This window comes from Tachypleus tridentatus, chromosome 1 (assembly GCF_004210375.1).
Source record: "Tachypleus tridentatus isolate NWPU-2018 chromosome 1, ASM421037v1, whole genome shotgun sequence".
In the NCBI taxonomy this organism is placed as follows: Eukaryota; Metazoa; Arthropoda; class Merostomata; order Xiphosura; family Limulidae; genus Tachypleus; species Tachypleus tridentatus.
The window spans coordinates 59,483,258-59,510,039 of NC_134825.1; the positions used below are offsets into that span (position 1 = coordinate 59,483,258).

The 26,782-nt window shown below is 33.6% G+C and overlaps 1 protein-coding gene across 3 annotated transcripts in view; it reads right to left on the bottom strand.

The window, feature by feature from the left end:
- The window catches only part of LOC143249611 (glypican-6-like), a 125,085-nt gene that overhangs the window by 89,109 nt on the left and 9,194 nt on the right, over positions 1–26,782 (bottom strand). The window contains exon 1 of one of the 3 annotated variants that reach the window (XM_076499776.1): positions 13,858–13,879. The exons of the other annotated variants lie outside the window; for them this stretch is intronic. The gene's annotated coding sequence lies outside the window, so the exon portion shown is untranslated. Of the gene's footprint in view, positions 1–13,857; positions 13,880–26,782 lie in introns of those variants that run through there. 3 annotated transcript variants of the gene reach the window in all.

A 26,782-nucleotide genomic window follows, 5' to 3' on the forward strand; every position in this document is an offset into this window, starting at 1 on the left:
GGCGGCGAGTGGTGTTGAGTAGCTTTCTCCCCCATAATCTACTACTTAAAAAATGAAATTGCGTAAATAGTCCTCATGTGCCCTTGAGTGAAAATTCAGCAAACAAACAAACTGTCTTTAAGCTATTATTTTTTCTTCAGAGTTTCGCGCCAAGGTACATAGTCTGCGAATAGCTGTCCATAATTTTAAAGAAATAGGCTTGTGGAAAAGCAGACAATCAGTAACATCCATTCCTAACTCTTTGACTACTTTCATCTGATCGAAGACTGGGGTTTAGCAGCCATTCTTATGACTCATCTACGGTCACAAAGTGCGAAGCGCATTGTTTCGGCAACAGAACCCAAATCCCGAATTCTCGGGTTCACAGTCGCCTCTCATGGAGTGAATACTCGATGACTGAAACGAAATAATGAACTTAAAGATTGAGGAGTAATACGAGGGAAACAAAACGAATCGAATGAACAAACTCGAAAAAATTTCTCTGTCCTCTCACAATTCTACTATAAATAGCCCCTGTAGAATTACATACCACAAGTTGTGATATTCTAATACGTAAACAAGAGGAAACCTTCAACAGTCGCGGCACTTGAAATTCTTTTACGCAGAGTTAGAGTAAATTAACATATATGCGACATTTTTTTTCTTTTATTGGCTATATTTTTGTGCGCCACGATATGAAGCGAGTGATCCGCATATACCCGATTACATATTAATACTCATCAAAGTATCTATCCGTCTACTCTCAAATCGAAATTGTTTAGGCAGGATTAGAGTAGATTAATCTGAAAGACATCGGGCATCGTTAAATACATCAATCGGAAGAGTTTGGCTTCTTGAATCCAAAACTATAAATATCTGAACAAACAAATTCAGAGCCGTTCTATGAGCCGCTATGCCGCGGCTAAAACTACAGACCATAAAACTATCCACAATACCTTTTTAGGCCTATGTTTTAAATATTTCCAAATACTGTCTATCACTTGTTTTTTCTCACAATAATATACTTAACTTGATTCAAACTTAGCAGTTAACAAACTTAGGTATAAAAAACTGCATTAGTATGATAATCGAAACAACAGCAGGATAAAACATAATACAACTCAGAGTTAAAGTGTGGTATCAATACAGGAATCTTGTTAATCAAATAAACTAGTGTTATTCAAGAAGACAAATCCATTCAGTAAGTTACACTGTCTTCATAAAACAGGGCCCGGCATGGCCAGGTGGTTAAGGCGCTCGACTCGTAATTCGATGGTCGTGGGTTCGAATCTTTGTCACAGCAAACATGCTCGCCCTTTTAGTCGTGGGGGCGTTATAATGTTACGGCCAATCCCACTATTCGTTGGTAAAAAAGTAACCCAAGAGTTGACAGTGAGTGGTGATGACTAGCTGACTTCCTTCTAGTCTTACATTGCTAAATTAGGGACGGCTAGCGCAGATAGTCCTAGTTTAGCTTTGCACAAAATTCAAACCAAACTAAGTTAGTTCACTTGGTTTAAAATGTAACAAAAGTACAAATAATCTTTAGGTTCAAATATTGGTGAAAGACCGAATATTTATTAATACAAAAGGACTTTAGAGGGATGTGTGTTGTTAATCAAAGAGAGAGAAGAGCTGGTTTAAAGAAACCATATATTTTTAATAACACATGCTTGCAACTTTAAACTACATAAAAGATGTTTAGGTTTTAATAATGAATTTTAAATAAACCAGCTACGTAGATTTCAAAAATAATATTTCTTTTATTCTGTCACTTAAGAATTTTTTTACAAATCGGAAAGCAAAATATCTTACTGAGATCAAATTATTATGTTATTAGTACAACGCCCTACTACCACCACAACGGATTGTCTCCAGACTTACAACGCTAGAAACGAGGTTACGTTGGTTGTTGGTTGGTTGTTTTTGAATTTCGCACAAAGCTACTGTGCTAGCCGTCCCTAATTTAACAGTGTAAGACTAGAGGGAAGGCAGTTAATCATCACCACCCACCGCCAACTCTTGGGCTACTCTTCTACCAACGAATAGTGGGATTGACCGTCACATTATAACGCCCCCAAAAGGGCAACATCTTTGGTGTGACGGGGAGTCGAACCCGCTACTCTCAGATTACAAGTCGAATGCCTTAACCCACCTGGCTATGCAGTGTAACACTGGAGGAAAGGCAGCTAGTCATCACCACCCACCGCCAAGGCATATTTATTACGGGAGTCGAAGAATACAATCAAAATGGAAGAAAAGGAAAAACATTGATGCTAAACAAATATTCAACCTGATTTTTTTACGCGAAATATACGTCTTTCGGTGTCAAGACATGTTGTGATCTTTCTTTTATGTGTTGCGAAAAATAGGTACACGATGGGGAAAAATTTATACAATTTTTGTATTCATCGTACAGGATTTATTGTAGAATATGTAAATAAGTATATTAAGACAATAGAACCGTCGCAGGACCTGCGTAATGCATTATAAAGGTTTTCATATTAGGGTGTGTATATCCTCATTTAACTCAAAGGTATGGTTTGTCATCAGTGCAACTTTGGTGTGGGTTAGCTTTTTTATGACCTACTGATAAAAATACACTGATTTTGCAGGATTTCCATTACTGAAAAATATGTTTACAAAATTCCAAAACTTTTGTACGATCGTGGGTTTGTCACTTGAATTATTCGTTAACAAGGAAAGGGACTTTGACACTTTTAAAAGAAGCTCATGGGATATACACGACATATTACTGAAAAGAACTATGCAACTGAATATTCGACATGAGTTTATCGTCGTAATACATAATAATAATATTAAAATGACAATTAACTGTTATCAAAACTGATAAATGCACACAGATACAAACTAACATTGACATCCGTGAGGTGGAACTACTGTCCGCCCTTCATCAGTCATGTCACAAAACAAAACTTTTTTTTTTTCGTGAAAACTGTGAGACATCTCACGATGAAAATATCTGATCGTAGCGAGATGTTTCATAAGTTAGTGTGAAAGAGCATTAGTAATTATTTTTATTTAACACACTTAATTGACACTATTCTGTTAAACAGTTAATCTACATATTCAATTCAGGCAACAAGACTACCCAGAGAAAGAAATAGAGTTGGCAGAAAAGACTTATCGTTTCGAGACTGACAGAGGATGTGAAATCCTCAGACAAATAGTCATATCAGGATTTCAGCAAATGCAGAACAAGTTAAATGTTGAAATAAAAAAGTTCGATTAGAAAGTGGGGACTATTTTATATATATATTATCGACTACTAGGTCAGTAACTAAATATAATTAATGATATAGAAAGTGGGGACTATTTTATATACATATTATCGACTACTAGTTTAGTAAATAAATATAATTAATGATATAGAAAGTGGGGACTCTTTTATATATATATTATCGACTACTAGTTTAGTAAATAAACATAATTAATGATATAGAAAGTGGGGACTCTTTTATATATATATTATCGACTACTAGTTTAGTAAATAAATATAATTAATGATATAGAAAGTGGGGACTATTTTATATATATATTATCGACTACTAGTTCAGTAAATAAATATAATTAATGATATAGAAAGTGGGGACTCTTTTATATATATATTATCGACTACCAGTTTAGTAAATAAACATAATTAATGATATAGAAAGTGGGGACTCTTTTATATATATATTATCGACTACTAGTTCAGTAAATAAATATAATTAATGATATAGAAAGTGGGGACTCTTTTATATATATATTATCGACTACTAGTTTAGTAAATAAACATAATTAATGATATAGAAAGTGGGGACTCTTTTATATATATATTATCGACTACCAGTTCAGTAAATAAATATAATTAATGATATAGAAAGTGGGGACTCTTTTATATATATATTATCGACTACTAGTTTAGTAAATAAACATAATTAATGATATAGAAAGTGGGGACACTTTTATATATATAATATCGACTACTAGTTTAGTAAATAAATATAATTAATGATATAGAAAGTGGGGACTATTTTATATATATATTATCGACTACCAGTTTGGTTAATAAATATAATTAATAATATTTTGTTGTTGTTTTTTTATGTTTAAGCACAAAGCTATACAATTAGCCATCTGTGTTTCTCCCTCCCACTTACCCGCGGGTATCTAAACCTATCTTTAGCGTTTAGGTCCGTAGACTTGCCGCTGAGCCACTTGTGGGAACATCATGAACAAGAAGGTAATATTAAAAATATTAGGTTGTGGGTTTCGCGAAATGCAGACCTTATACTGTTCACTGCAAGTTCTAGTAATTATTAAATATTTTACTGTTTCCAGAAAAGTGCAGTAGAAGCTCAAAAGATGTTTGAAGCTTATAAAACAGACAAAACTGCTTAATATTCGTAGTTTTGTATTTTGTATTCAAGCGAAGGCACACAATGGAACTTTCCACGCTCTCGTCCCCAGGGGGAATCAAAAACCGGACTTTTGTGTTGCAAGTCCATAAACTTACAACTGGCTCACCAGGGAACATTCGTGATTGTCTTCGTACTCATTTTCAAAAAGAAAAAGCAAATAAATTATAAATATGAAAAAATAAACAAAACTGTTATGAGTGAACGTTTTCCTAAGCCAGTGAAGCATGATTATAATTAATTACACTTTTTGTGAGACATCAATATTATCCCTATTATGTTTTTAACACTACATTCTTTATTTAGAATCTTAGGGTTTTTCTAATAGTGTTTAATAGTATTTCAACCAAACTATACCCATCATATCCATGGAAAGTAAAATTAATGATAAACAAAACAGCTCAAATTAGGTTACGTAAATAAGGTATAGTTGAATAAAACTAGTATATATACACATAAATTGAAAGACTGATATTAAAAACCAACTTGTTTAAATTTCTACCAAATACTGCGAGTTTCTTTTTCTTGTTTTCAGCACGAGTGTATATTAATTAACGAATTTTCTTTATTTAACGAATTAAACTAATTCATATATAAATAATTTAATGTTAACATTTTCTGTAATTGTTTAACAATAAAAGTTGTGAAATATAACGTATAACACTAATAACACATTTGTATTTTTCCATAATATATTAATACATTTAAGATAATAAATTATGAAGGTTGAAACGTTCTTATTAAATTTGTTATTTTTTAATTGCAACTGGTAGTTAGTTATACACATTATTGTAACACGTGTTAACAATTAAAACGACTAGAGATGTTGTTAAATTCCTATTTTAAATCAGGGGTTCGATTCCCTTCGGTGGACTCAGCAGATAGCCCGATGAGGTTTAGCTATAAGAAAAAAAAACACACACACACACCTTATTTTAAATCCGAGAGCCAACTTTTTAAAATTCTTTACATCATTGAACGAACTATATAGAAATTTAATAAGTTTATTTTTAGAGCAAAGCTACACATTAGCCTACGTACGGTTTATCCGCCTCGGGAATCGAGCCCTGAATTAGTTCCAATAAGAAAAATAAGCGATATATTTGAAATTACATGCAATCAAATCTCCGACAAAAGTGCTTCAAAACGTTGTCAAGAATGTAGTTCAATCACCGATGGAAACGAAATAAAAAATCTATTCTAATATGCAGTTAATTAAAGCCAAAGATACAACGTGTACGCCTGTTCCAAGTAATCGTTTCTCATCAATATCTTTTTAACACACCTCCTGCCATTCAAGTAATTACACAGTCGACGTTTGGAGGCGTGTTCTCATGTAATATAAAAGAGGCAAGTTCCAAACTATTATTCACTACTTGTTATAAATATATAAGAAATTACCAAACATGTTCCTATACCATTTGTTTCTAACATTAATCAATAAATTACACAATAGTTAATTATAGTAAACTTAAATTGTGAATATATATATATACTTTATATATATATACACAATTTATATATATATATATATATACACACACTTTAATGAAATAGGACAAGTAATAGTAAACTTTGGTCCAGATAAATTACAGAATAAGCGATAAAAGAACAACTGTTAGAACATTAATCAATGTGACTTTTTTAAAAAACACTACACCCAATGTGTGCTTTACTCGGAGTTATTTGTCTATTTCCTTCCATCGCACTAGCCAATAAGAGCGCTTTTCCTTGAAAATATTTGGAAAAGACACACACATGCAGAACGACCAACCATTTAACACGTGCGTAGCTAACGCTTTTACAGGTTCAGAAATGCGTCACTAACGCATGTAGCACATCACCCTTCATTAAATTAATCTCTACATCTAGTATCACTCTCTGAGGTCAATAAAACGAAGAATCGTCAGTTCCAATAACAACGACAGTTATAGTGAAGGGCTAACAAATAAGCTTTACAACCATGTCAACCGAGCAAGGTGACTTATTACATGATGTATGACAGTTGTTGATCAAACTAGGTGAAAATAGATTCGTTATTTTATGATGTACTGTGTGTAAATTAACTTATCATAACTCTTCAAATAGCATGCATTTCATACTATTGAAAGAAGAAAATTATAACAACTTGCGTCACGTTCTTTTGCATAGATGCCCGAATTAAATACTTTGGGGGTCCTCAGAACTGGATTTCTTAAGTTAAATATAATTTCATACTATTTACTAACTTCGCATTGAGCAGCACAAAAAAACAAGCGATGAGTAGATAACATTATTGTTTGTAATTACGTACAAAACTACAAAAAGTGCTATCTATATTCTACCCATCACGGGTATCGAAACGCGGTTACTAGGGGTGTACTTCCACAGACATATCTCTGTGCCACTGGGGTATTAGATGACGTCAACCCTACTAACTCTAATATTTACAAGTAATAACATTATTAAAAAAGTACACAAACCTAGAAAAAACACCTACATTACATAAGTAGCTGAACATTTACAAGAATAACGTTTCTCTGCAACTAAATGTTGAATTCCTTTCATTCGCATGAATTCAAGATTGAACTACAGGGGCGCTCGTAAAGGCGCATAGCTTCCATAACGTAGTGTTGATAATACTCGAACCTCAAAAAAATACATGGCCAGGTGATTAAGGCACTTGACTCGCAATCTGACCGACGCGGGTTCGAATCCCCATCACACTAAATATGCTTGCCCTTTCAGCTGTGGAGGCGTTATAATGTGACAGTCAATTCCACTAGTCGTTGGTAAAAGAGTAGCCCAAGAGTTGGCAATGGGTGGTGATGATTAGCTATCTTCCCTCTAGTCTTACACTACTAAATTAGGGACGGCTAGCGCAAATAGCTCTTGCGTAGGTTTGCGCGACATTCAAAAAAATAAAAAATAAATAAATATAAAAATGTGCCAGCATGACCATCAACGAACACTGAGGATAATATCAAGATAATTTTATGCTTTCCACCAACTTTATCAAAATTTGACCATTTGTAACTGAGTTATGGATCATTATGGTGTGAAAAATTGGTCCTCGTGTTAGGAGTATATAATTTTTGGATTTTTGTAACCTTCATCCTCCAAAAACTAATTACTTCTAAGTTTGTTCACAATCCAATTATATACTAGCTTTTGTCTAAATCCATTCAGCGGTTTTCGAGAAATTGTGCTGATAAACATATAGAAGGACAAATTATAACCTTCCTTCACCTTTGATGGTGAAGGTAATTAAACCCTTTGAACTGAATAACGCTATAAAGTCTTACAATAGCTAATTATCTTAAAATTTTAATATCGACTCAGTGATTATGTACTTTCCAAGTTAAAATACAACATTTTGATGTGCAAACCATTACAACAACTTCAAACATTGGTGAGCTAGCCCTTCTGACGTCAGTATCAGAATAGTCAACAGAACATTGTTTCTTATGCTGCACGCCAGTTCTCTATTTAGTGATATTTTTTAGCTAAACTGAAGATTTTGTTAGTTTTTGAAAACCACGAAAACCTGAATTAGGTGTTTATAAAAGTCTCTTAGTTTGTTATAAGAGACATTTGAGACTTTGGTGAGTAATACATAAAACACTACGGCCTTTTTTTTACCCGAATCATCCCTAAAAACTACTGTGTTTAGTGATAATAAGATGGTCGAATAATTAATTATTAGTTATTAGTTTTAGTCTTATTTTCGTGATGCAAAGTTATACAGTGAGCAATCTGAACTCTGTCTACTGCGGGGGAATCGAATCTTGGAGTTTACCGATGTAAAACTGTAGACTTACCGCTGACCCACCAAGGAACATTCGTCAAATACAAGATGTAAGAACATATTAAGAAACGTTAGTAGATAATGGGTTTATACGAAACGACTAAAATCACCTGCGTTGCAAACATGCATTTTAACGAGACATCTAGTTTGCTTTTTATTTGTTTATTCTACTTGCATGTATCTACCCCGCCTCCTTTATCTGGTCCTGTTTTGAAATAATAAGTTAAAAAAAGCACGTTAAAAATGCACTGTAAGCCAAAAATTGCTGCGAAACAGAATTGCAGGAAATTCTACAAAGCACTTTTCAAGAATGGGTCTTCCATTCTTTATGAGAAAATTAATAAATTATCACTTCAGTGTGATAATAGCTACTTTGGACAGTGAGGTAATTTGTGTCGTTAAGCTTGATGGATCGAAACGACTTAAGTACATTGCTTCTTCGTTAGTATTTTTGATGTTATCAGGTAGCATACTTGATTAATAGTTCACTTTTGAACCGAAAAACCTGCCTTGGTAGAACTGATTAGGATCGGAATTTTGTCACAACTGTAGAAGGCAAAGTGCAAACCAAAATGTCCATATTGAGTCTCAGTCTCTCTGAGACAGAATCTCTGTAAAAATAGAATAAAACAACATTGGAAGATAATTTGTTACAGAATAATTAGTGTAAGATGTATATTTCATAAACTTCTCCTTCATAATGTTTGCGAATAACAAGTATTATAAGTTAGCTGTCTACCAAAAAACAGTGGTAGGTATAAAAGAGCAAATAACACCAACTATACAATCCAAAAAGAATGGGTTGGTGAAAAAACCCGTATTATATATTACTGTATTGCAAAGACAAAACTTTTTCTTACTGTAGACAGTACATTTAGCTGATTAAATTACAAGTTCTGGTTACAGCCTATAGAGAAAGAATGAAATAGCGAGTCGCCTCGTCTTCTTTTTCCCAATTAAAAAAAAAAAAAATTCGAAGAGCAGAACCAATAAACCTTATTCTCTAGACTTCTCTTTTCCTATTATTCTAAACTGATTGTCACTATTGTTATCAACATTGTTGGCAGCACAGCTATCCTATTTTCTGGCTTCAGCTATTGATAAGTGGCTAAATTAGTTACTATACGTCTAATTGACAATTTAAATATGTAATTACTTAGCTCACGTACTTTTCCTTTTTTTTTTGTATTTTATTGTTGTTTACGAGCACGCCACTAGAGAGCACTAAAGAGCAGAAACGTTATATGATTGAAATCGTTTGAAACAAAAAAAATTACTTTTGAAAAAAAAGTAACTGCTTCGTGAGAACATTTTTTTCTTTTTAAAACAGCATAATAAATGTGTCAGCAAGTGAGAAATGCCAAACCACCGTGATACTAAGCAACAAATATGCAAAATGAATTGTAATTACAACAGCGTGTGTGGCATAAAAATTGTTGTAATTTGTGATAATATTTTTTTTTATATCTCGCATTGCTACACGAGAGCTATCTGCACTAGTTGTTTCTAAATTAGCAGTGTAAGACCAGACGAAAGGTAGCTAGTCATCATCGCCCGCCACCATCTCTTGGACTACTCTTTTACCGACGACTATTGGGATTGACCGTCACATTATAATGCCCCACGTCTGAAAGAATGAGCATGTTTGGTGTGATGGGGATTCAAACCTACGACCCTCAGATTACGAGTCGAGTGCCTTAAACACCTAACCCACTGTGAAAATAAAAGAATAAACTTTATTATATGTTGTTCCTAAATGGTTCGTTATTATTAAATTGTTTATTTGTGATGTGGCTCAAGAGTAGCTCTGTAGGGTCCAAGGCTTGCGTATCCTGAGTTTAGTATAAGAGTTATAGTCAAATTCCATTATTTCATTATAGTAGTCCAAGAGTTGGTGGTTGGTGCTGTTAACTAGTTACATTCCATTTAATCTACCAATTAAAATTAGGATTTCTTATTTGTAGTTAAGCACAAAGCTATAAAATTACTTGTTTTTGCTCTGCCACGGGTATCGAAACCCTGTTTCTAGAGGTATAAATCTGCAAAAAATATCGCTGCACCATTGAGGGCTACAATTAGAAAGACCAAAAACCTTGGTCGAGTCGCACGCCTTAACACGCTTGGCCATGCCGGGCCCACATTAGTGAATGAAAGCTAATGATTTAGATTATTTCGAATAAACATAATTCAGTATATCCTCCCAACGATGAACACAAAAAGGTCTCTTACATTTCAGATAAATTTAAAGAACATTAATAACTTATTTCAACTATGTAAATAGAACATTTTTTTGTTTTTCGATGGTTAATTATGTGCTATAGGTACATAATTTTGTGTAGAATTATGCGAATATTTGAAACAACTTTAATAAGTCCTGATCATTTTTTAAAATAAAAGCACGAGTTTTGTTGAAAGAAAAACATTTTGAGCTACTGAGAGTTAACAGTGATTGATATTTCAGTCCTCAGCTGATCATGATACGAGTTTCATTAGTCAATGATTGTTTGTTTGTTTGTTTTTTGGAATTTCGCACAAAGCTACTCGAGGGCTATCTGTGCTAGCCGTCCATAATTTAGCAGTGTAAGACTAGAGGGAAGACAGCTAGTCATCACCACCCACTGCCAACTCTTGGGCTTCTCTTTTACCAACGAATAATGGGATTGACCGTCACATTATAACGCCCCCAAGGCTGGGAAGGCGAGCATGTTTGGCGCGACGGGGATGCGAACCCGCGACCCTCAGATTACGAGTCGCACGCCTTAACACGCTTGGCCATGCCGGGCCCACATTAGTGAATGAAAGCTAATGATTTAGATTATTTCGAATAAACATAATTCAGTATATCCTCCCAACGATGAACACAAAAAGGTCTCTTACATTTCAGATAAATTTAAAGAACATTAATAACTTATTTCAACTATGTAAATAGAACGTTTTTTGTTGTTTAACATGCTTTAGTATCAAGTAACTCATCACACACAAGTGTATTTGAATTGTAAAACAACGTATCTATAGGTACATATAAGTAAAGAAAACTTTTCAAAAAAGGAAGTAAATATTAGAAGGAGTAGTATTAGTCCTTCCAAAATAATGTGAACAGATAATAGGGGTCATTTCTAAATAACAAACTGAATTGTGACTGAATATATATATATATATGTATATTGCTATATGTTAATTCTTGTCTGTGCCTTAATCATCTGGCCATTCATCTTGTTTACATTGTTTTTGAAGGATTGATATCAGCTATACCTACATTAACTTATTTTTTTGAAAAGTTTTCCTTATTTGTTTGCTTGTTTTTTAAATGCACTATTTCAATAAACACGGGAAGATTGTATGATATTTATAATCAAACTCTAAAGATAACGAGGTTCCAAGAATAATATTTATTGTTTATATATTATTTAAGTTTATAAAGGAAGAACAAGTGTATGTAATAAAGCTAACTACAAGGGGTAATAATAACATAGTTCCACGAGAATTGTGACTGTTTTAGCTTGCTACTAGTTATTAATACTTATAAAAGGGAATAATCCTCAGTGAAACTGGTTAACACCTTTGATTTGTTGTTTAACGTATCATGTAATAGTAATAAAAAAAACAGAAGAAAGAACAACAATAAGTTAAAACTTGTTTGCTATGATATTTACAGACGTTCCTAAAACTTGCTAATCAACCATAACGCAGATTTTGTTGTAAAAGAAAACACTGTGTCGTATTGTACAGTTCTAACGATATATTGCGGAGATATTTAAAATACCATTTCAACGAACAATTCGAGCCATTCCTACTGTATAAGCATTGCTATCATCTGTCTGATATTTGTGTACATATATGGTGAAATCTATTTCAAGCAATAACATTAATTTACCGTTCTAGAAGTCAGTATAGGTGATATTAAATTATCTGGACATTAAAATCAAACGTCGACGTGTATTAGAGGCTACTGTTTTAATTACTAAGTAATTTAGCACTAATTTGAAATAGAATCTGCCAGGTGTGTAATACTTATTATTACAAAACTATGTCTCTAGAAAACGGTGTTATTACCATAATAAATCCTAGTTTTTGAATAATGGGTGCTATAACCACAGAAGTCCTTGGTCTGTAAGGAAACAGTGTTATAACCATAACGAATCCTGGTCTGTCAAGAATTATTTCTTGTAATATATCTTCCTTTGTTACTTTGCTTGTATGTTAAGAGATGTATTGTATTATAACAATCGAGGTACATTGTATGACATATGCGTGAGTAATTTGTGTATTTTCTTAGAACTTTGACAGTTTTTCTAAAGGCGGTTTAGCTTTACTGTTTACAGATTCACCCAAAGTGAAAATGCAGGCTTCACAGATTGTTTGGCAATAGTAAGGTAAAAAACAAGTAACTATGTATCCGATACTTTACTGTAAACACAATTATCTGTCAATACATTTGCCCATAGAAGATGAAATGTATCGTTCATTATTTATATAACCGATCGATACATGAGCTAAGCACTTCAAGTGTTTGGAGTCGACTGCCAATCCCCGAGATGAGTTCAAGAGTCGTTGATACAGAAATGTGAATTCATGGATAGAGTGATAGATAAACAAGCAGACACTTCTTGTTTGGTGATGCTTTGAATGTAGGTGATTTACAGAAACCAATTTTTCTTTCAAAATCACGATGATGTAAAATTAATAAATATAAAACTTTTCTATTTCCATAGCAACCATTCCACCTTCATATCGAATACTTTTTTCTCCATTTCTTACTTCTGTGAAGGATTAAGTAACATTAGTGGTTCTACTTGAAACAATACATTCAAGTGGCCATTTAGTGTCTTTCTCCCTGACTAGTAAACGTTTCAAATGTGCAAATTATTGTAACCTTAAACCACATGATTAGTTCAAAATGTTATTATTTATAAGTTTTTAATTAATTATAAATAATTTCTGATTAAAACAAGTTACCTACATAATTCAAAGCCAAATATTAAACTATTGACTTTAACATAACCCTTGGTCATGGTTGGGTGCTTCTGAAATTTGAGTGTTCAACATAAACCGTCCGATTCGTAAGGTTAATTATCGGCTGCCTTTTTAATTATATTAAATACGCTTCCGCAGGATCCTCGAAAATGTTCTGGTTCAAGAGTAAATAAAGCCAACATTAAGTACAACAAATACTTTTATTTATTGATTGTGGAGATCATATGTCATGCTGAATTGCAGCCTACAAAATAACAATTCTTCTCATGATTCATACCCTGTTGTTTTGCACTAATAAACTGCAATCAATCAAGTTTTCATGAATCATGACACGCACTCTTTTTACTAACGTCACGGCAATACAAATAGCAACGCCAGACATCCCCTATATGACGTTAATTTTAGTGTCTATTGACTGTTCGGCAGACAAAACACTAATATACAGTAGTGTGAGTATTTAAACAGGTGACTCCTGTCTTCGGCCACCTTTCGGGGAAATAAAAATAACTGCTTTGAATAACAAGAAACAACTCCAGTTTTAGCGTTAACAGGATGGTTAATAGTACGTCTATAGATTTTGTTTGTATGTTGTTGTTGTTGTTTTTTAAGTACAAAGCTAAACAATAGGCTATCTGTACTGTGTTCGCGACAAGTGGGAGAAACTTAGTTTTTAACGTTCTAAGCACGCAGACTTACCGCTGACCCCCTAAGAACCAGATCAATACACGACGTTAAAGATGTGTTGTACTCAGTGACAAGTAGTAAATTCCGACTTGTACGTTCGTATTGGTACATCTTAGACTGAAGCCATCAATTAAGCTATCTCTCCATTCATAGGTACAGATTCTCTGAAAACAAAAGTGAGACAAAGCGTTTTAACCATTTAAACTACCCTACAACTATTAAGTTCCTCTTCATTAATTAAATAAGACTAAAATTTACAAAGGTTCGAACCCTTTTATTTGAAACACTAACGTGAAAAGCGGAGAACACGAACACCATATTTTTTCACTTCTTCAAAAATGTATGGCGCCATCATTGATTGGTAAGAGTTTGCTTTATTTGGTATTGTGCACTAAGCTGTACAAAGTGTAATTTGTGCTCTGCCCGCCACTGGTGTCAAAACCCGGTTCCTAACGTATAATTCTACAAGCATACTACTGTGCCACTGGGGACTAAAGAAAATACAATGTATTCATCGTCGACTCGTTTTAAATATAACAGCAAACTAAGCCTTTATTGTTAGAAAATTAAAATGTGTAAAATCAAAGTTCTGAAGAGAGAAAAAACTAATAACATTTAACTTTTGATTTTATATTAATAAGTATCACGAAGCTTTCAGACACTCTTGTATATCAGAGGATAGGTACGTTTAAATATGTTTTATTATATTTTGAGTAACGTGAGACTTAGCTGGCCACCATACATTGGTAATATTAATGGCTTTCTCAAACTAATAACACATCAGTTACATTCTACCAGTTCATACATTTAGCTCCGAATTACAGCTCAGTCTGAAAATGGAAACGACAAACAGAATATTTATGCATAAATTATACAATAAACATTTTTAGATTAAAAATGGCGAGTTTTGAAAAATCAAAGAAACTGAAGCTGTTTTTATTGGTGAATTAAATAAACAGGAAATTAATATAATGTATTTTTTATTGAAAAACTTGTAACGAGCTTGTTAAGTATCGTGAGAGTTACGGCACAACTCGAGTTTCTGTAATTATATCATCCAAAACAATCTTACTTAACCAATTTGTATGTTATAATTCATGTTTGAATCTCAGGTTTACTAGAAAATTAAAAGACCAAAACATGTATATGAAGAAATAATACTGTTAATGATTTGTTACTAATATATAATTTACTAATCTTACTGTGTATTTTTGTTACAAATTATAAAGACCATATTCTCTTTATAAAAACCACATAAAATTACACATGTGTATACTACACTATTAGAAGTGTAAGGAGAGAAATAGAGTATGTTGATTGTTTTTGTTCGTTTAGTTTTTTTCGCAAAGCTACACGAGGGCTATCTGTGCTAGCCATCCCGAATTTAGGAGTGTAAGAATAGAGGAAAGGCAGATAGCTAGTCATCACCACCCACCGATAACTGTTGGGCTACTCTTTTACCAAAGAAGAGTGGGATTGGCTGTCATATTATAATGCTCCCAAGGCTGAAATGGCAAGCATGTTTAGTGTGACGGGGATTCAAACCCACGACCCTCAGATTAGGAGTCGAGTGATTTAACCACTTGGCCATGCCGGGCCTAGCGTATGTTGAAGCAAGCGTGAAAAACATTACTGCACGGTAACAAATAAAAAGTTTGTGTTTTGTTGATGTTAAGAGGTCCTTTAAAACAACAACTTGACATGACCTTTCATGAACCAACATATATATTTACATAAAAACTAAACAAACTGAAACACGAGAAATATTCTTATGCGCTCATAATGTAATTCACTAATAAAGCTTTATCTTATGTAAGTCTTCTACCATATTACTCGTACGAACTTACCAGCTAGTTTATTTTATAAGGTGTGAAATGTGCCACATATGGAGTTTTCTGTGACACTGCATGATAAATTAATTTTACCCATATATTCTCATACACAAGAAAACTACACTGTTTGCCAATCCATACATAAAACAGAAAAGTGAAACCAATAATCCTCTAATCCTTTTACATATAAATCATGTTCTTTATTATTTGTATTCATAAGTCCTTGAAATTCCTAAATATATTTCAAATATCTATATTTACATTCAAAATACTACCGTGTTTTGTTTTATGTATTTGTATTTTTGTTTGTCTACCTACAGACATACACACTTAGATGTGACGTTTGTTTTTACCACAAAAATATCGTTAAAAATTATAAATGCTTTTGTAATCGTCAAAGCAAAAAGACACGTACAAACTGGGTTGATACCTAAGGCCGCTATTTCAAATAAACTAAGTCGAACAAAAATAAGACAATATGATGTACAGTGCTGATAGAATTTTGTTGTTATTGTTTGTGGTTAATGACAATAAAACTATTCTAATTTTGAGTCACTGAACTCTTCGCTATGTGTACAAAGGGATATTCGAAATGTGAAAAAAAACCGATAAAATAATATATGCCTGGTTCTTACATCCTCATCTTTCATCATTAATGATGGTTTATGTGTTGGTTCTGGTTATGTACTATTACTTTACAACACAACTTCCACTACAAATGGCTTCTGAGGCAACGTTGCTCTTTTTCTCATCATATAGCTCCCAAACTCTAACAGTTTTACACGATCATAGATTTTCTAGAGCCTGTTTGAATAGGACAATAAGACTTATCCGAGATTTTACAGATTCTTAACTAAGCATTTTCTTCATCTGATGTGAGATATATTTCAATCTGTCGCAGGCCAGTTATCATTCGTACAACCTTTGACATTTCGTTTTTTGTTTAGCTGTTATTCCGCTTGTATAAACCTAATTCGTAGAATTGTCCCGTTCAGAGTTCAACTTTATATTTAATGGACCATTATGTTATATGGTTAAGTCTAGTGACAAACTTTAATTTTCTTCACTACTTCCAGTGTGCAACTGACAGCCGGTCGTGGAATAACATGTTTTTCTTACTTCTGGAATAACGTTTTTCTTTACTTTACCAATAGGACCCAACTTCATCAACATCCTCTTGTTAAAATACGACAGTTTCTTGTCTTTTCTGCTTTTATAGTTGAAGAATAGGAGAGCATTACGTCATAAGATCCCAAATGAGATCACTTGTATGCGCCAAACCACTGAACTTTCACTAAATTACAAAACAGGAGCCAGAGCTTCTAGCTATGTAGTCATAGATCACAGGAATGACCAAAAAGCAACGTGATTAGAAAAGAAAATTGTCATCATAGCTCGTGAACATGATTAAAGTGCAATTCTTTGTTTCTGTTAAATTTCGCGCAAAGCTACACAAGAGCTATCTGAGCTGGCCGTTTCTAATTTTGCAGTGTAAGAATATAAAAAAGGCAGCTAGTCATCGCCATCCACCGACAACTCTTGGACTACTCTTTTACCAATGAACAGTGGAATTGACCATCACATTATAAAGCCCCCACGGCTGAAAAGGCGAGCATGTTTGGTGTGACGGGGATTCAAACCCGTGACCCTCAGATTACGAGTCGAGTGCCTTAACTACCTGGCTATGCTGGGCTCTCACTTATTTGTAAAATGATTTATTGTATCAACGACCAGAGAACAGTTTGTACGATTATCTTCTCAAATATTTCTTTTACAAAACCTTTCACAAATATTTTCACGATTATTTTTTATTAAATAAATTATTACTTTTTCACCACGTGATATCATAATGAACATTCTGGATTAACTGCTAAACAAGAAGATTTAATCAATTAAACAAGTCTGGTCTTTAGTAAACAACTAAGTACATTGACCTCTTAGATAACGCTGACAAGCGGTGGTCTGAAAGCGTATTGACACATGGCCCCTTCCGACCTACGTCCTAACGCCTAGTCATGTGCCATAAACAGAGACTGCTTACATCAGTGAGCGTGACAAAAACTCTTTCACGTATCTAGAAGTGTGTCTATTACACTTGCTTACTGACCATCAGGTTTTGTTTTCAATACAGTTAGACAACTATTTCAGCTATTTTGAATGAATGTAATATTTCAGTATTTCAGGAAATATTATCCTGCTGTGTTCTGAAACAACCGTAGCAGCCAGTGGTGAAAAATCAATTAGTTTCAGTATTAGTCGACGCGATCATCAGACGTTATGTGTTTAAGCTCGTATCCAATCAGCATATTAAGGTCAAAGACTGTAATATAGTCTTAATTACGATTTTATTCGTTAATTAGAGAAAAATGAACAACTTCAGGTGAAATAAGTGGATGTCTGTACGGGAAAAAAATTAACTGGCTTAACCATACAGTACTAACAAAAATTAACATTATACCACGGCATTTTTGAAAAATTATAAACGATACTGACGAATCTTTTAACGTGCTATTTAATTAGCATTACCTTCAATTTGCGTTACTGTGAAGTGATTTTATTCGCAAACAATAATTTTGTTTTATAAACCATATCTTAAAGACATTCAATTCAATGTTATGTATTTAATTTTTAAAACGTTTCTGTAGTATTTCACTCTCATTTTATTCAATTGACTTCTTTCTTTGATAATTCACAATTCATTTGATTCTGACTTGAATCGTGTATATATGTTATTACATAATACGTCCCTAAGTGGTAAATATGGAGACTTATAGCGCTTAAAGCCGCGTTTCAATACCGTGGAGGGTACATCACGGATAGCCTTTCGTGTAGTTTTGCGTTTAACAACAAACAAACAAATATTACACAGTGCACCTATTTCTATATTTAAATGCAATAGTACTCTTAATAAGAACCTTTGAGAGAAAGTTAAGAAAAGTGTAAAATATGTCAACCATACTATATACCTGTTATATCCAATGCCAAAGAGTCCTTTCGTTTAATACCAAGACTCTTTGGGCTGGCTGGGATACAACAGATATATACGTAGTCGAGTTGCATTGCTTCACGATAGATGTTACCGAATGAACTAGATTGATTGTAATTCTTCATTAATTTTGTTTTTGTCACAATACGTGAGAATTATTTAGCCACAAATACTGGCTAACTTAGCCAGCACTTCACTATGTACTTTAAATACTGTATTTGTTCTCGTTCTACTTTGATATTACCTCAAGAATTACATTTAAAACAATGTTCCTAATCCATACCTTATCATGCATAAGAAACATACATAGTATATCAATACAATTTGATATGACGTCTTACTATAATGTACCATCCTCAAGCACCGACTCCAGTAAACAGTCAGCTTCTAAGCTCGCGTGCAGGGCTAGACGACGATTTCATTTTAAATCCAAATCCAAACCCCTGTAGCTACTCTAACTGGGTGAACATTCTGATACTATGAAACCACAGAAACGTGAAGGCGTCATAACAAATACAAATATAATATCCTGACCATATAAATGGATTCAAAGATAAAAAATATTTCTAAAAATCTAACATCTATGAGAGCGACCTACTTGTCGTATTTTACACCTCTTTGTGCATTTCTGTACCTTAAGGGCAACTGGGCGATGAACTGTAAATGGATTATAAGACAACTAACTTATTGCTTATATTTCTAGGTATTGAACAGTGAAAGAAAAAACCATACGAAAACAGGCTTCATTCGATGGTAAAGCTATGTCTTTACCTTATAGATTTTGCTAATTGTGCGTGTCAACGATCGAGAATTACTTACTTTTGTTAAAACCTGTTTATGAAAAGCTGATAAAATAGGATAAATTTGAGCATAAGATATAGACTAGGAAACACGGTTTAGGCATACTGTTCATGAGTAAACACACAACCACACTGATGCAACTATCAACAACTACACAGGATGCCAAATATACAAGAACATAAGAAACACGCATAACGAACGTACAAAATAACACGAACTCTCAATACACACACACATACAGAAGCAGGAGGTAAACAGAACACAAAACAGATCTTTGTTTTCAACAGCTAAACCTAAAGAGGCCATCAACACAAACCACAAGCAGTGAATACACTTACTCACGATACATCCAAACAAAAGAACATACAACACATAACGCTATAACACAACAAAATGAAACCATAAGTAAAATAACAAAAGCAATTTTTGATAGCGATTGTAATTATTAAGGTGATGCTGTCTTGTTGCTTTGGGGGGGTTCGATGTTATGTTATGGCCCTGAGAAGGAACGTGGCAACAGTAACTATTAGACATCCAAACTAGCTTACTAAAGACCTCAAATAGTTCAGGACTTGAAGAAGAGTACCTGATTCTCCAAAGACCTGAATTTCAGAGATGATGGCCAATGAGCTGAGTGTTGTACAAGATTGATGTATATACGGAACTGTACGGTATCAATCTAAAAAAATTACTTCTTTGATTATATCCACTTTTAAAACTCTTACAATATAAAAAATAATAAGTAAAATATCGAGTGTGACGGCTAATGCATCAGTATGGATTCAATTATTTATAATATGGTCATTTAAGGCAAACATTTTTATCCAAATTAAACTTATCAGCAGCCATGTCATATTCTTAAGTCGCATCATTATAATTCGAATCTGTGTTCGAATGAATTGAACATTTTGTTGTTATTGACACAAACTAAATAAGTCGCTGTTACAGAAAGTCAGAAACGTATGGTTTACTAGTTAATATCTATAGGGTGTCCGAAATGTTTGGAAATATGAGTGACTTATAATTTATCAGAATTTCAGAAACGTGACTACTGTCGGTTATTTACTCAAAATGCCTAATTTTACCATACATCATAGACACAAGTTCAAAAATAAAGTTCCAATAAGAACTTTCCGTTTACTAGCATATTCAACTTGATCTTCGTTGTTCCATTTACTTTTGTTTCCTCTTTTGAGTATTGTTTGTTTGTTTTGAATTTCGCGCAAAGTTACTCAAGTGCTGCTATCTGCGCTAGCCTTCCCTAATTTAGCAGTGTAAGTCTAGAGGGAAGGCAGCTAGTCATCACCACCCACCGCCAACTCTTGGGCTACTCTTTTACCAACGAATAGTGGGATTGGCAATCACATTATAACGCCCTCACGTCTGAAAGGACGAACATTTTGGTGCAACTGGGATTCGAACCCGCGACCCTCAGATTACGAGTCAAGTGCCTTAATCATCTGGCCATTCTGGGCCACTTTTGTAAGGTTCTACTAGTATGACGGATACTTAAGATAAGGAACATGTTAATTCGGTTAGGTTAATTAATATTCACGGTTTAAAACGCCGAAAGCTGAAGGATCAGTAGGCCCAATAGGCATGAACATTTGTGACAAAAATCACGTAAACTGCAATGTTTGTTTGTTTTTGTACCACATTTGTCAACTTCTTCATTTCGAATTGAAAATATGAGATGTGTAGAAATAGCTTTCCACATCAATCTCTTCTTCCACAAATCACTGTCCAAGAGGCCTATCGTGTACTACCAAAACTAGTCTAGGCTTAATGATTCTAATACTTCGCCAACTTTTGATGAATAAATCGCAGGACGTAAAGCGTTATACTGCACATATAACTGGCGTTTAAGAGAACATTTTGTTTCTCACCATCTAGCTCAACCGAAGAGTTCTGGTATTGAACAAACGTACTCTTGAGCAGTAACTTGTGGGGGAAAATGGTGTATGTGTGTGTGTTTTATAACAAAACCACATTAGTCTATCTGCAGTGTTCATCTGAGGAATCGAACCCTGTTCTAAATCCATAAACGTAAGGCTGACCCACCATGGGTCTGCAAAAGATAAATCTGAAACGCTATTTTCACACAATTCTGATGCTCAATTCGAAATGGGCAAAGTAGAAAAAGTGTATAAAAGAAACATCGGCAATCTGCACTTGACGTGAATGTTGTCACACTTTGAGTTAATTAGCAGCCTTGAAGGGTAGATGGTTTATGGCTTTTCATCCACTTAAAATCACTAAAATAAGACAATGTACTATCAGCGTTTCAATTAATAAATTAATTTCAGCTATGAATAAGTATTAATTATGTTACGTTTCTCTCTGATACTTAATTTCAAATCAATCAATCAATGAGGGGGGGAGAAGGGGTCCTTTCCAGTTCTGAGAGTTGATTACGGTTTCCCATTGTTCTCTCTTCCTTGCTGCCTAATTCTAGCCTCTCATATCAAATCCATTTATAATGATATTGAGCTAAGAGTCTCTGCCTGCCTTTCGCTCTTCTTCCTTCGATTTTACCCACGTGAATCTCTGCCAACCTTCTCTCAGATCTAATTACATGCCTAAAGTAACGCATCTTTCGATTCTACCTCTTTCTAGTAGTTGTCTTTTTCTCTGCACGTTCCAGTAATACCTTAAAAGTTTTACAATGCAGTTGTACTTTACCAATTGTCTATAACGCTACGTTTCAGCAAACTTCAGATATTACTGCACCGCAGATTCTTAAAAAGAAAAACAGTGAGGCATTGTGGGTTAGCTGAACAAAATGATTTTGATTCCACGTTAGCTCTTGGGAATGTAGTTTACTTGAAAAGTAATTTTTCCCTTCATAAATAAAAATATAAAAATTTTCATTAATATTCCTGTTTGTTTTTTTCACAGAAAGAAAACTGCAAATTTCTGCGTAACAATTACAACAAAATATCTCCGTTTCTAAGCTCATTGAAAAAAGGAGATAAAACAGTAATTTAACGCTACCCCCATATATGAAACAGAAATAAATCTAGTAGCATAACAAACGTTTCTTGGTAAAACTGGTCGATCTTTATCAGTATAATGAAGGTTAAACGTGCGATAAACGTAGCAATATCTTAACAGGCTCACGATTTTCAACAAGAATTCTAAACATGTCCATCCCAAAGTAGATTAAACCACCTCCGGAATACATAGAAAGCGGCCCGTACTCAAACAAAAAGTGAAAAAAGACGCTTCGTAATCATGCCTCTGATCGAGACTTGGACGGGCTGGGTGAAGACTGGAATACAAAAACTAAATTATCAAGATGTTAAGCATACACAAAAACTTTTACGTTTTACTGACACGTAAAAGGGTTGCAGCCATTCTTTATTATAAACGCAAAATTCAAACAGACTCGGTGCTTCTTGTAACATACTAAACTTTAATGTTTTTCCTACATTTTATGATAACGTATGTTATGAACTTTAACAGCAAAAAATGTGATGGTAGGAATTTAAGGTTACCTTTAAACACACAAACCTTAAGAATTAGTATGTGTTATTTTGTATTAAAAGCATATTATATAAAAGGCACGAACATTAGGTACTGGTATTTGTTATTTTGTATAAAGATAAATTACATCAATAAATACAAAAGCGTAAAAATTTCAGTTTCTTTTTTGGATTATAACGTATAAAGTATCACAGTTCACAGCAGTACAACTGTTTATTTTGTGGGAAACGTTTAACTAAAACCACTAGTGTTATCAATTAATTTTTGTTCATATTTATTTATGTTGTTTCTCGACTCTTATTCGCTGACGATAGGCTAAGTAAGTTCTAGAAAACAGCACGTAAACACAAACTAATGAAACCACAAAGTCCTGGCATGGTCAGGTTGGTTAAAGCGTTAGACTCGTAATCTGAGGATCGTGAGTTTTAATCCCCCTCGCACCAAACATGCTCGCCCTTTCAGCCGTGGGAGCAATATAAAGTTACGGTCAATCCCACTATTCGTTGGTAAAAGAGTAGCCCAAGAGTTGACGGTGGGTGGTGATGATTAGCTATCTTCCCTCTAGTCTTACACTGCAAAATAAGGGACGGCTAGTGCAGATAGCCCTCGTACAGCTTTGCGCGAAATTAAAAAGCCAGTACTAACCAATGAAACCCGAAGAAGTAACATATGATATTGACATGTATATTACTCTCATTTTGATTTATTATGTGTTTATTATCGTTTCTAAGACCCTGATAACTACGTGAAAAGAAGGCTGATTATCTATACTTGTACACGTGAAATTTGAATAAGCATATCAGAGCCTGAATGATTATCTTAGTTTTCGAACAACGCTCCAACAGCAAGACAAAACAAGGTTTCATCTTGTTGCAAGAATTCTGTTAATGTCTCAAGGAAGAGCAGCACTCCTGACCATTTATTGCTGACTAATCAAATTATTGTTATTATAACAACAGAATGACTACCATAAAAAATGCGTGAAGCAATTTTATAAAAATATTTGCGTTCTACGATTCGAATTTCGCGTTATTTGTAATTACAGAAAGTAAATATACGCTACGTAAACTTAGTCTGCGTGGATAAAAATGAACATTATATTTACTAGTAGTAACTACGGAATATCAATGTGCTTATGCCATACGATGAGAAGACATATCTACATCTAACTGCTATTCAATATGCTTATCACATAGAATTAGTAGACATAGTTACGTCTAACTGCTATTTGGGAGGGGGGATTTTAAGTGGAGCGCTGCTTCATATTTTGAAAGCCAGCACCAAATTCTGTTCTTTTTGTATTTCTAGGCAGTGTGAAGCCACATGGTGGTGAGTACCTAATTCCCTACTCGTTTAAAAAGAATTTCATCGGCTTTTAAATCCATGCAATCAGTAACGGTTTGAAACTATATTATGATAGCCCTGCTTGTTATATAAATATATATACATTTATCTGTATGTTATTTTGTTTTCACGATCAGTCATTTACTTAAGAGACTGGTTCCAATGAAACCTGACTCAACAGTTATCTTAATGCTAGATCATCTTTTTTTCACGTCCTTACGCATTTGCAATTAAATTTCACTGTCGTAAGTTCTTTTAATCCTAAGTAGCATTACACGTTCCTAAGGTAATGGTTGCTAAGCAAAGAAAAAATATTTTTCAAATGAAAAACAAAGTCGTTTACGTTTTTCAATAAATATATGCAACATGCAACAGAATAGAATAATTATGCAACAAATTAATCTGCCGTTAAAAATTCACGTTAGTTATAAGTGGAGGGCTGAGATAAGCGCTTTCTGAGAATCTTACTATCGTGGTCTATAGGTTTGCTAGATTATTATAAAAGGAGTAATACCATTATCTTTTAAAACATAGTTATCAGAAAAATGAAAATATTTGTTTAAAATTTAGAAAGAAATTCCAAAGCTAAAGTAAAATAATAACAAACCACTAGATGCAAATAAAAATAGTGCCAATTTGTAATACCAGATGAAATACTTCTACAAATGACAATAATAAAAATCAGTAACTCCCCCTCACAAAGATATAAAGACGGACAGATACAAAATTAAAATTTTCTGAAGGTGGTTTTTTTTTTTTGCCCAAAGCTACACGATGGCTATCTGCGCTAGCCGTCCCTAATTTAGCAGTGTAAGACTAGAGGGAAGGCAGCTAGTCATCACCATCCGCTGCCCACTCTAGAGTTACTCTTTTACCAACGAATAGTGGAATTGACCTTAACATTATAAAGCCCCACAGTTGAAAGGTTGAGCAGTTTGGTGTGACGGAGATTTGAACCCGCGCCCCTGAGATTACGAGTCGGGTGCCTTAACTGTCTGGCCATGCCGGGCCTCTCTTAAAGTAAAACGAGAATTATTTTTTTCTGTTCTGGGATTTTTTCTATAATTAAGGAAGTAGGGTCTTCATGCTGCAAATATGAGCATAAAAACAAATAATTGTAAATATGAACTCATTAAGACTGAAAGCTGTAGAACTAATTTTTTTATTTAACAAATGATCTAGAATTAGTAAGGGTTTGTGTTACAATAAAGCTAAGAAATACTGTACTGGTTAATAGTGTTTCTAGAAAAGTCAGGAACGTATTATAGAAAACTATTTTAATTCAAAAAAACTAAATGTATCAAAATAGGAACATATTTTGATAGGCTAGAAAGAGATTAAATATTTATAAATTTCAGCTCCGAAATATAAATTATTTAGTTATATATTGCGTTATATTTGATAATAGAATGTTTAGTATTAAAATTAACAGAACTTTATTTTTTATTTATCTATTTCTGGTTATGTATTGCAATGTACCACGTTTGATTTGAACTTCGAATGAAAGACAGCGAATATAAATATTATTAAAGATTCAGTAAATTAACATACTGTATCAAAATAGTGTTTTATGGGTAACATCATCTGGAGAAGTTTATCATACTATAAATTTGGTTAAATACAGACTAAGGCTTTAGAGAGTTCATGAGTTAAATCTTATGAAATTAATAGAATAAAGATTTAACATACTTAGTTACAAGAAAGTATGATGACTAACTAATAATCCAATAAGTTAAAAACAATAGAAGTTATCATAATTAATATACAGGAGTTAAATGATACAATATATTAAACATACTAATGATCTAGTAGGCTACTGTATTTGTGTTAAATAAATTACTTGCTCAAAGTTTTGATAAATTAACGGAGAAGAGATGGCGTAAGTTAATACCCAAACGATTGATAGCTTGGTATCCCAAAGATTCACTACACAAATAAACTAATGATTAGCCAACAAAAAATAACAGGTCTTACGAGATTAGTGATTTTCTACGTTTCAGGTCCAGTAAGATTAACAAGCACACGTCACAGTTCAAATCCAAATAGGATGTGAATTAAAGTGAAGATGGATGTCACCTTGGCAATCAATCTTAATATAAGTTTCAAAATCATTCAGATCACATAAGGTACGTTTACGGGTAACATTGAAATCAGCTTGTAACATAAAGTTTCTCAGCGAAAGAATAAAACGTTTAGAGTTCACTACGTTTGTGGACAAGACTTACATGAATTTAAAATGTAAAACCGGCCAGGCCGAAATCTCCTAAGGTTCAAAATTAGTGACTAGAGGGAAAGAAATCAATCAAAAACAACCTCAGTGGCAAAGATTTGTCCAGCATTATTCTTGTAGACATAAGATCTTTTTTTCTGACACTTTTGAATCATACAATGGGACTAACTGTCACTTTTACAACACACCCATAGCTGAAAGCGCAGAGGGTCGTGCTCAGAAACATGACCTCTTGAACCTCAGATTCTTCAATCTACA